We start from the raw sequence: 13,190 nt of genomic DNA on the forward strand, positions 1-13,190 counted from the left end.
TTGTTACGCCTTTTGGTGACATGAAGCACCACTTGAGTGTATGAAATAAAGTATAAATATTCACCCCATTTCTAGCCACATGTGTGAAAAGAGGCTCCTGCTCGCTCACTTTGTGTAGCTCTCAGATGCTGTCTGAACCACTCTCCATTTTCCATGGACCTATCTTCAGGACTGGTAATTATCACCCTTTATAATTCCTGATTCCTCAATATCCAGCACCCCAGACCTTTTTTTCTGATAGCCTTGTATGTTTCTTAAGGTTGCATTGGTTTTTGTATGTTTGAATCTACCTTTGCACATTTCTAACTAAAACCCTTCTGGTCTCTAAATGTGGGGGCTCTCTACAGGCATACATAGGTGACAAGACCCCAAAGTTACCCTCCTCTCACAGGACTTGTTTTGAGCTATAATTCCCCCAAAATTCAAGAAAATGCTGATGCTGCTGGTGGGGGACCCCCAGCATTTCCCCCTTAACTTTTATGATAACAATATCTACAAATGCTACTGCTTCCATATGGAAGCACCCTCATCAAGAAACACCATGTTGCTCCCTTGAAATGGAAGATAAAACAGCGAAATCAAGATGCATATAGTTGCCAAAACTGAACAAATTACTTTGGCACATGACTAAACATAAGAAAATCCCACAACCACCTCTCCCACTATCTGACAGTAAATGTTCTGTAGAATAAGTTAAATTTATCTAAGTTAAATAGCTAAACTATAGCTAACTCTCTTTGTGACATCAAAAAATTCTCCTGCCTGAAGCATTTGCCTCATTCTCCCCCATTGCTGGTTCAGTCCCAATGCATGCTTTCCAGTCTGCAGTCACATATGAGTATCAGGTTTGAGCCAAGCTCATCCTCTTATTTCTGAGACACAAGTATGGATTGACTAAAGGAGCCTTCTAGCAGTGCTGAATCCGTCTGAACACAAAATTTATATGAATAGTGCAATATCTGTCATATATACTTCTGTCAAATTACAGAGAACAGAGGCTTGTGGATATAGAAGATGTGTCTCTATTTATATTTATCTTTTCTGTGCACCTTATTTTAGATTGATCAACATATAAGAATATTATCTCACACAAATCCATGCAATGAGAGAAAGATAACTCAGAGAATGAATTCTGTCAGACAGCTCTTCTTTGACACAAATTGTTCCTTTTCTTTCCCTCACTCTTTCCTGTGGTGTCCCCCACCTTCTTGTTGAATACTTTACCAGGCTACCCTTGTTTGAGTTCACCTCAGTTTACTAGCTAGCCTTTAAAATACTTTCCAGGTGGTTTCTTGAAAATATAGCACAGATGGGATCAGTATATAAAACTCAAGATGCTGAGTCCTAACGATACAGAAATTATCATAACTCAGAATCTGGTCTGAATTTGCACAACAAAGCCAAATAACTTGCCAAGGTTGGATAGAGAAATGTCAGCCATTTGGCAGCTGTGTTTTTAGTGCTTTACAACAAGGTTGTATTCACTGAGGTAAAAATGCATTAGTGTGGGGAAATCAGCTGGGATAGTTGTCTTGTATGACCCAGATCTGAACCTTGACACTGTCATGAATAAGCCTCATATGCCTCATCTGTTTGCTGGGATTTCTTGAATGAGAGGTCATATAGCTCAGTTTCTGCTGCAGTCAAGAGTGCACTCCAAACCCAGTTTTTTTGGGTTTTGGCACTTCCACAAATGATACAATATTTGGAAGTGCCAAGATAGCAAAAGAAGCAAGAAGTTTTTAGAGCTTAGACAGATTACTTTTATGGACTACAACTACCAAAATCCCCAACTAGCATGTCAATGCTATCTAAGGATTCTGGGGGTTGTGGTCTAAGGCAAATTTTCTGAGCCTGGGAATTTTACTTAAGAACATGTGGTGGGATACAACAGAGCTAAGGGACTAAGAGAGTCTGTGAACATCTAAAAGGCATAGTTTTTGTGGTTTTTTTGGGCTTTGTGGCCATGTTCAAGAAGAGTTTCTTCCTGACATTTTGCCAGCATCTGTGGCTGGCATCTTCAGAGAAGATGCTGGTGAAAGATGCTGGCCATAGATGCTGGCGGAAGATGCTGGCCACAGATGCTGGTGAAATGTCAGGATGAAACTCTTCTAGAACATGGCCACATAGCCCGAAAAACCCACAAAAAAAAACCTATGGATGCCGGCCATAAAAGCCTTAGACTTCACATCTAGAAGGCAATTCCATAATCACAAAAAGTCAACACGGGTTTCAGAGAAAGAAGTCATGCCAGACAAATCTAATCTGTTTTTTTTTTTTGATAAAATTACCAGCTTGGTAGATGAAGGGAATGCTCTGGATATAGTATATCTTGATTTCAGTAAGGCTTTTGACAGAGTTCCCCATGACATTCTTGCAAACAAAGTAGTGGAATGTGGGCTAGACAACGTAACTGTTACATGGGTTTGTAATTGATTGACTGGCCAAACCCAAAGGGTGCTCAATAATGGCTCTTTTTCATCCTGGAGAGAAGTGACCAGTGGGGTCCCACAGGGCTCTGTCCTGGGCCCAGTGCTATTCAACATCTTTATCAATGACTTAGATGATAGAATTGGGGACATACTCATCAAATTTGCAGATGACACCTGTGATGATTCCTTGAGAGCAAAGCCCTGTGCGTGGCTATTACTCTCAGGGGATCCCTTTTTAAAAAAAAGAACTTTCCGCTGCCACCACCCAGTGAATGAATTCCTCCCCCCACACACACTGGGACTTGTGAGGGATAGAGAGAGAGAGATCTAGTTTCCTTTCTTGCTCACCCAGAGCAATCAGTAACCGAGTTAAGGCGCGTGTATAGGAGCAAAGAGATAGCAGATGCTTTAACAGAAAGAAGTTTATTTTAAAGAAATAGTATAGAATAGGAAGGTATCACTCATGCCAGGCCTCCTTGCCTTGCAGGTCAGAAAACACAGTTACAAAGATATTCATTTCAGGCAAGCTATTAGATAAACATAACAAAACAACCTAGACGTACTGACTAACACTGTTCCTGAGCTACTCACACAATGATGGGATTTGTAGTCCTTGTGGAGTTCTTGGAATCAGGGAGCTGGCTCCTTGCCAACTCTACCTGCATTCCAGAGCTGGTCCTCTGGCTTCTCAGAGGACAAAACAAGCCTCTGGTTTCCCCAAACAAAGCCAAGATGGAGAACAAAGGACACATGGTCCTACAGGGGTATTTAAAGCCCTCTCTTGGAATCTTTTTGAAACTGCCGCTCTGGCACTGTTGATTGGCCAAGTGAGCCTTACGTCAGCTATGATGTAGCTGCTCATTAGCATGTGATGTCATCTCTCATTAGCATGTACCTCCTCCCAGATTAACCCTTTGTAGTTCAGGAGAAGTCCTCAGGTGACTGGGAGACCAGTCATCACAACACCAAATTAGGAGGAGTAGCTAATACCCCAGAGGACATCATAAAGATTCAAAATGACCTTGATAGATTGGAAAGCTGGGCCAAGGCTAACAAAATGAATTTCAATATGGGGAAATGTAAGGTACTGCACTTAGGGTGGAAAAATGAAATGCACAGATATAGGATGGGGGAACACCTGGCTGAACGAAACTATGTGTGAAAGGGATCTGGGAGTCCAAGTAGACCACATATTGAACATGAGTCAACAGTGCAATGCGGCAGCTAAAAAGGCCAATGCAATTTTAGGCTGCATCAATAAAAGTATAGTGTCTAGATCAAGGGAAGTAATAGTCCCACTATATTCTGCTCTGGTCAGGCCCCACCTGGAATATTGTGTCCAGTTCTGGGCACCACAATTCAGAAAGGACTTTGAGAAACTGGAGCGTGTCCAAAGGAGGCCGACTAAAATGGTGAAGGGTCTGGAAACCATATCCTATGAGGAACGACTTAGGGAGCTGGAGAAGAGAAGGTTAAGAGGTATATGATAGCCCTGTTGAAATATTTGAAAGGATGTAATATTGAGGAGGGAGCAAGGTTGTTTTATGCTGCTCCAGTGACTAGGACCCGGAACAATGGATGCAAGCTACAGGAAAAGAGATTCCACCTCAACATTAGGAGGAACCTCCTGACAGTAAGGGCTGTTTGACGTGGAACAAACTCCCTTGGAGTGTGATGGAGTCTCCTTCCTTGGAGGTCTTTAAACAGAGGCTGGATGGACATCTGTTGGGGATGCTTTGATTTAGATTTCCTGTATGGCATGGAGTTGGACTGGATAGCCCTTGCAGTCTCTTCCAAGTCTATGATTCTATGATTCTATAAAGAAAATAAATACAATTTCTAATCAAGGCTTGATACCTATTGGTTATCCCAGCTAAAGGAGATTCATTGAGACTACAGCATTTACATAAAACTTTACTCATTGTTCAACAATTGATTCAATGAGTCTACTCTAACTGGGACATCCAAAATAATATAAGCCCATATACTTACCTTATTATATTTGTGGTAAAATTTTACCCTTTCCTTGGACTATGGAACCCAAAAAACATCTGTCACCCTATCATGAAGAACCCCCCAAGCTTTCTTACAAACTTTCTGTAAAAAATTTAAATCCTTTTTTCTGTCCTTGTTTGATTTCTTTGGAATAAAATTTGCTTGGAAAATATAACTGTAAATTCTTCCCTGAAACTAGTTTAGTTGAGCCTTTTCTTAGAAAGGTTCCAATTTCATGTCTCAAGCTACCATGAAATCTTGACTGCTACCTTCATATGCCAGAAATGTACCTCTCTCAAAACTGTCAGATCAAGTTTTTCAATCTAATCTTTGAAACTTTGATCTGACTGTATTTTGGGGTCTAATAAATTACTCTGTGTAACACAAGGTGAAGAAATGGGATTGTACACATCTCCTGCAAATCAATAAAAGCTTCAGAAGGGGTTTTTTTTTTTAAAGGCCACCCTAATGACCTCAGTAATTCACATTCAGTATGATCATGGGAATTTCTGTCATTTACCTGCCAAATATTTGATCCACTATATCAAATGTATGATGATGGTTATGATCATGTGGCTGTTGTTGTTACTTCTTACCCATTTAACCTCATGGGTTGAGGTGGGGAAAAGCAACATATTAACAAATACACATCAGTTTAAAACACATCAATTTAGAAGAAGAAATAAGGCACACCATCCATAGAGGGTGTGCCATGATGATGCATGTGCGGCACAGCGCCCAAACGGCCCTGGCCGGAAGGGGCTTGAGCACACCTGTGACACCCCTTCAGAGCAGCTTCTTTTAGGGAGTGGGTCAGTGCCACAGCATGCAGCTGCTGCGGCACCAACCCAGGGCATACACGGGCATGTTTAGCTACCCGTCTGTACTGCTTCTTAGTCCTGGCTGACTGGAACAAATAATCTTAAAAGGAGTGTACCAACAGATTATATGGGAGGAGGTGATCATGTAGGTAACCTGGACTATGAACCACAATATTTGCAATTCTAGACAAGACAGGCAATTTTTTCCCTGATGGGCTATTGAAAACATCTGATATGGGCCATACCAAGACCTTTTGCTTTCTGAGTCAGAGCAGAACTACCACTGCCCTCTCCCAAAATGAAAGTTCATAATATCTTGGGCTAGGCAAGGTATTTTGGAGCCTAAAACATATATATATATATATATATATATATATATATATATATATATATATTCTCATCTGTCTGGATTGAAGCCAAAGATATGGCTTAGGTCCAGGCTGTTTGAAGGATTGTATTTCCCTGTAAGAGCCCATTAGGGTTTTAAGACCATCTGGAGAGGCCCTGCTTTCAGATATGTTTGGAGGGAACAAGGGAGAGGGCCTTCTCTGTGGCTGCTCCCAGAGTTTGGAACTTCATCCCCAAAGAGGCCTTGCTGTCTTTCTAGTGGTAAGATGAAACATTTTTGAGCCACCAGGACTTTCCAGAGGTTGTGTCTGTGGTGCTGAAGGTTTTTAAATATAGTTTTATTTTTATTGTTTTAATGTGTTTCTACTATTCTTAACTGTTTTAATATGTACTTTTTAAAATGCTTTTATCTTTTAAATTGCACTTCATTATTTTAAAGACTTAGATGTTTTAATATACTATTTTAATTTCATTTTAATGCCCATTTTGTATGTTTTTAATTGAACTCCTTTTTTAATTTGTAAGCCACTTTGTGTCCCATTTTTGGAAAAAAGTGGGATATAAATAAATATGATGATGATGATGATGAGAATTCTTAGCACAATCACAGAATAATCTGTCTGGTATTCTCTGAACAAACCATGAAATAATGCACTGGAGAAAACAAGACCTATATGCATTATATATTCTTGACAGTAGCAGAAGATCATTGTTCTTGTTCAAGACTCTTGAAGCAACATAAAAAGAGTATATAAAAAGGAAAAATGGAGCCAGATGTCTTCTGTAGCATACTGACAGAACTAAAGTTTTTCCTCAGTACTTTCCCTTTGACCCCCAACCCCAATGTACCAGGAATATGGTAAACCACAATCCAAATATATAAAATCACATATGGATTGTGGTTCACCATATTCTTGCCTCCAATGTTTCTCAGTTTCAACCAGGCTTGTTCCCTTTTGCTCTTTCCTTGTGAGTGCTCATTAGTAGTCACAGAGGAGGCAGGAAATGGTCATGCTATTAAGTTTGTAAAGTACTAAACAATTGCTTACTTGGCTTGAGGGGAAATCAGGTACTGCTCACAGGGAAAGCGGGAAGCTGTAATGCTGTTAAAAATCTTTCACAAGGCATCTATCCCAGATCCTCATACTGTTATCAGCACTTTCCCTTCCTCTATTTAGTATCTCATTTCACAATGGTAGGTGGCTGGCTGCTTCAACCACTGATGAGAGAGATGAGCAACTCAAACTTCAGCAACTTTAACATAACAGTCTGCTATCTACTGAGCCAAAGTGGCGTAGTGGTTTTAGTTGGACTACAGCTCTGGAAATCAGGGTTCAATTCTCCACTTGGCCACAAAATCCACTGGGTGACCTTGGGTGAGTCACACTCTCTCTCAGAAAGGCAATGGCAAACCTCCTCTGAACAAATCTTGCCAAGGAAACTCATAATGGCTTGAATACACACAACAACAAGAAGTAATACAATATACTCAAAGGCAGCAGGGTGGTTTAGATGGGTACTGTGGGATGGAGAGCTCTGTCCTCCAAAAGAGGAAAACAGCATTGCCTCCCTCCCACCTACCACCTGAAGGCCATTGCCTTACACAGTCTAGTACCAGGGATGGCTCTCCTTGTCCCACACCTACTCTGCAGCTACAGCAACATCACACTGTAAGCATCCCAAAACTGTCTTTTTGCAAACTAGGTGTAAAAATAGATACTTTTATAGTGTATCCAGTTCACCCTACTTTCCTGCACTTAAGCAAGAGAAGCTGGGCCAGACGTCTTGGAAATGGCTGCCTGGATTTATCAATTGCTCTGTTCCCAATAGTCTAGGGATGGGCAAAGTGTGGCCCTGGGGCTATGCACAGCCCTCTAAGTCTGTTTTTTTTTTTTTTTGTCCCTGACCTTTCCAGAGTCCTTAGCCGGCAGCAAAAAGGATGTCCTGCCCCCTCTGGAAGCCTCTAGGAGTTGCAATTCACCTTCCATGTTCCTCCATATGTGCGGACTTGGAATCAGCGCTCTTGGTTTTTGCTGGAGGGACAAGCTACTATGTTTAAAATGGGTGCACAAGCATGCACACTATTATTCTCTATGGGACTCGCATATATGCGAGTCACCATTTTTGCAGGGGGTAGGGGGGGGAGGGGGCAGAACAGATCCCCTGAGAGTTGGAAGGGGCGACTGTATATGTTAAGGGACCCCTGGACCTCCAAACACTTTCCAGGCTCATTTCTGATTTGTTTCTTTGGCATTTTTGATAGCCTGTTAAATCTTCAGAGAGTCCTACTAGAGATTTTACATACTGTGTAATTTCACCTTGGGGGGGGAAATTAGCTACTGAAACCACTGCAGGTGCCCACCTCTGCTTTAGTTCCATACATTTCATAGATGAAATCAGAGACACCTGTAGTCAAGCAAGAGTGTGATGAAGATGAGAAAGGTTATTACTGTGGAACTCCCAAGTGAGGCTGCAGAAGTTTGCTTTTGCTGAGTCTACTGGGAAGAGCAAGATTCTGCCCCCCTCCTCTCTCCTCTCAGTTAACTGAATGCAAACTACTTTTGCACTTGAACTCAGTTTGCAGCAACTGAAGTAAGCAGGGGATGAAGGGGAAAGTGAGAGGAGAGAGAAACTGGGACATTTTCTCAGGGACAGTTGAAGAGTGTGTACATCTTATTTCAGGGTGAAATTACACACCATATGAAATGTCTAGTGTGTGCACTACAACCTGCCTGCCTGCCTGCTTGCCTCCCTTCTCCCCCCCCCCCCCTTTTTTTTTTTTAACCTGCAAGCTAATGTGCAGGATCCAGGTCAGGTTCAGCACCACTGCAGCTTTTCCATACCACCACTCTAAAATAGGGGAGGGAAACACACTGATCACTGCAAATTGATGGAGTTTTTAGCCCTCTCATGATGGAGAAAGGAAAAATTAGGGGCTGTGGGCAGGATTAAACTTTCCCCAGTCCATGCTCTGGTCCCTATCTGGATCAAGGCCTCGTGAGAATACTTGGAAGTTTACAAGGCTACATTGTTTCTGTTGTGTGCCATCAAGTAACTTCACACTTACAGTGACCCTAAAGTGACTCTGTCATGGAGTTTTCTTGGCAAGGTTTCTTTCGAGGTGGTTTGCCATTGCCCTCCTCTGTGGCTGAAAGAATGTGACTTGCTCACGGTCATCCAGTGAGTTTCCATGGCTGAGCAGGGATTGAACTCTGCTCTCCCAGAGTATTACAGTGTTCAGGCCACTTTGCCTGAAACAATTATTTAATGAGACAACATATAGGTAAATCCAAAGGATTTGGTGGTGCTACTCTTGTCGTTACATAATTTAGGTCACTTTCCCCCCCACTTCCTCTTGTGTCTCCTTCAGCTTCCTTTTTTGTTTCACTTTTCCTGCACAAACTGAGATTATCCAAAGTCTCCTACTCTTTGGAGTTGATGGCTAACCATGTGATGCTATAATGAACCATCTATGTTGGTAAAAGGAGAAAGATTTTACAAGACAAAATCATGGCCAGGTCTGACCTATCAATAACTATTAATGTTGACAGTCAATTGCACTCCTATGCATTCAAACTGTCTGAATTACCAGATGTTGGGAAGGAATACCAGAAAATGAATATTACCACAATGCTTCTGAGCATTCCCAGGCTGTGATGTTCTTGGAGACAATGCCAGAACAAGGGGATAGTTTCACTGATCCAACATAATAACCTTTATGTTATAAGAAAGTGTTTCACACACTAAAGCATTACACAAAGTCTCTTCACTGAATGATCAGCTGAACATGTGACCTACACTTCAGTATGTGAAATCCATCGATAGAAAAGATCCATGTTGTTAGTGGTGATGTTTAATTAACATAAAGGTAACTAATAAATAAATAAATATTAATTAATTCATATTAATTGGTCGATTATTAATATAGTTAATATAATAATAAATCAGTAATTAATAACCAATAAAGGTAACTAGTAAATAAATAAGAGAAACGGTGGCTTAAGATGCTGACTCTGTTCATTGTCAGATCAGCAGGCTGGCAGTTCAAGGCTCAAGTGCTGCATGATCGGGTTAGCTCCCATCACTAGCCTCAGTTTCTGCCAACCTAGCAGTTTGAAAGCATGCAAATGCAAGCAGATATTTATTTATTTATTTCATTTATATTCCATCTTTCTCCCTGGAGGGACCCAAAATGGCTCACAGATAAAACCTTTAAAATTATTATAAAATTTAAACAATTAAAATGTCTATATATAAAATCACATAAAATTAAAATATAATATAAAATCACATAAAATATACTCATGTTAAAAACATTACAAACCCACCTGCTCCATAAAATCACTTTTGCTATATATTATGTACATAAAGCCTGCCAGCATAAAAATGTTTTTACTTGGTAGTGAAAGGCCAGCAGCGAGGGGGCCAGCCTAGCCTCCCGAGGAAGGGCATCCCAGAGGGTGGTAGCAGCCACTGAGATACGGTCTCTCTCAAATAGTCTGGACCCAAGCCACAGGAAGGTAATCAGCACTCTGTGCAGTCCTCCTGGCCACATGACCCACAGAGTAGTCTTTGACAATGCTCGTTCTTCAGCTTAGTAATGGAGATGAGCACACACACACACACCCCACAGTCAGACACAACTTGACAATCTTGCCAAAGGGGAATCACTTTACCTTTATCTTTAACTAATAAATAAATAAGCAACCTGAATGGACAATTACAGGATTACCAAATGGTAATAAAGTGAAAACTTTCACAGGACATAATGATTGTGACACGATAAGACAAAAGGTCTAGGTCAGGGGTTGGCAACCCCCAGCCCGCGGGCCGGATGCAGCCCGCAGAGGCCTTTCCACCAGCCCCTGCCTGCCCCTGCCGCCGCCACCGCCACTGCAGCCACCGCGACAGCAAAAGGGCCAGCAAAGAGAAGGAGGCCTCCAGTGCTGGCGGCCCCCGCCAGCTTTTTTGCTGGCCTCTGGTAGGGCTCCAGGCCCCGTCAGGGGCCGGCAAAGAGGGGGAAGCCTCCAGCGCTGGCGGCCCCCGCCGGCTCTTTCCCGGCCTCTGACAGGGCCTGGGGCCCCCTCAGGGGCCGGCAAAGAGGAGGAGGCCTGGCCCCTGGACGGTGGAAGCTCCACCCCCGGCATGCGGCCCGCCCCCGGAGGGTGGAAGCTCCACCTCCCAGCTTTGGCCCCCTCCAGTCGTCTGAGGGACAGCAACCCAGCCCCCGGCTCAAAAAGGTTGCCTACCCCTGGTCTAGGTCAAACTGAGTGGTCTTCACCTCTAGCAAAAGCCAAATGTTTTGTTTTGTTTTGTTTACTATTTAACTCTCATTACCTTTCATTTCTAATTTGATCAGTCCCTACAAGTCTTCAGAAGATGTCAGTTCAAATTTGGTTGGGTTCTGACTTTGCCTTCCTGCAGAGGAAATAAATGTTCTGAGACATGCTGATTAGGGATTCTGGGAGTTGTATTCCCCAAAAGTCACTTTCTCAATCTATGCTTTGGGCTTTGGGCACAAATGGTATTTTTACTTCGTTTCAGGTTCTACAGGAACTCTATTCCAAGGCTGGATCTATGAGCTACCTCCATTGTTTTATAAAGCAATACCAGATGGTGGTTCTTATACAATGGAAAGATATCTTGCTTTGCATTTGGTTTCATTCAATTTCTACTCTGTTAATCCACATTCTGTGAAGTATGTTTGAAAAATAGGGAATTGACAGGAAGTTGGGGTCTTCTACAAATCACTTTCTCATTACACTTCTCCATCACTGTCCACATAACAGCTAGATTAGATCAGCGTTCTTCTCCACATAGCCAATCGATTTGGTTTATTCCCCAATAGCCCTCTTCTAATTGTCATTACTTAGTTAAGTAATTAATTTAGACCAGTATTGGTCAAATTGTTCACAAACTAATCTGCTAAAGGCACAGAAGAGAAATCAGCTAAGGTAGTGGAACAGCATCTGTTGTTGCCAGTGAACAAAATTGCAAAGGCAATATTAGACCACATTCTCTAAGCTTCTTCAAAAACAGTCAGAGCTGCTGAATTCTTAGTGAAAGCAATCTCTTTTGACTGGGAAAGTGCTGCCACACATTCCCTGGGAAAAGAGAGATCAAAATGTCAGAGTGTGCCCTTCTATCAATTTGGCTTTCAGAAAAAGTTGTGTTTCTTCTTTTCATCTATTTAGGAGAAAATTGATTCAATTCTCAACATGTATATGCTGTCAGTAATGGGTTGGGTGAAATTTAATCCAAACAAGACAGAGGTGCTCTGGTCATTTGAAAGGCAGATCATGGAACAAGTATTCAACCTGTGCTGGATGGACTTACATTTCCAATGAAGGTGCAGTTTCAGATTTGTGATTCACCCCTGAGCCTAAATGCTCAGATTTCTGTGATGACCATGAGTGCAAGTGCTAGCTGTGCCCATTACTGAAGAGGTGTATTTGAAACACATCCTTTAAGTAAATCCAGATATAATTACTACCACAATAAGATTTTCCTGGACCTGTCTTTGAAGATCAGAAACCATCCTTTCCACATCCGTTGACCCTGAAAGCAAAGCTCTCTATTTTATTTCTTTTCTTATCATTTGATGGGCGTGCCCACTTGGGTTGGCTGGCTGGCTGGCTGGCTGGCTTTATAGCATAAATATCAGACCTAAATTGCCTATGAAGAATATCATAGTACAGTGGGCTCTCAATATCTGCAGGCTTGCCATCTACAGATTTAAACATCCATGGACAGCAAGCCCAGTTGCTTTCAATAGGTGCATGTACACATGACTGCATTAGTGGCTACATGTGTGTCACACCCATCATAAAGGACAATGGGACTCGAGTTTCCAAGGTTTTACTTATCTGCAGGGGGAGTCTGGAATGGATTTCCTGAAGATATAAAGGGTGGACTGTATATGAAGTTAATAAATAGCAAGATAGTGGTGAGGTGGTTGGTGCATCAGATTAATAGAACCATAGAGTTGGAGAAGACCCAACTTCTACCTTTTGTCATTCAGGAATAAACAACTAAAGCATTCTTAACTGAAGGCCATCCAACTGTTAGAAGAGCTCCAAAGAAGAAGAGTCCTCCACGATCCACTGTGTGAAGAATTGCTTCCTTTTATCTATCTCAGATCTTCTACCAACCAGCTTCAGTGGATCCAGTTTGTACATAATTACTTTCCCATCTGCAAAATCTCTTCTAATTGTGCTTGGGAAACTTGGCCACAGGACAGTAACTACTTCACCAGTAAGGGATTACATTTGTTGGAGCTTTTCTAAACAGAGGTGGGGCAGCCATCTGTTAGGAGTACTTTAGCTGTCATCTCTGCACTGGCAGGGGGGTTGTCAGCAACTTTGGTTCTCCGTGTGTTTTGGACTTCAATTCCCAGAAGCTCTAGCCAGCATAGCCACCTGTCAGGAATTCTGGGAGCTGAAGTCTAAAACATCTGTAAGACCAACATTTGGCAACCACTGGACTAAATGACAATTGGGTCCCTTCCAAGTATATACTTCTATGGTTCTCTTTGTCCATACCAATAATAATAATAATAATAATAATAATAATAATAATAATAATAATAATAATA

This window comes from Sceloporus undulatus, chromosome 1, assembly GCF_019175285.1.
Source record: "Sceloporus undulatus isolate JIND9_A2432 ecotype Alabama chromosome 1, SceUnd_v1.1, whole genome shotgun sequence".
NCBI lineage: Eukaryota > Metazoa > Chordata > Lepidosauria > Squamata > Phrynosomatidae > Sceloporus > Sceloporus undulatus.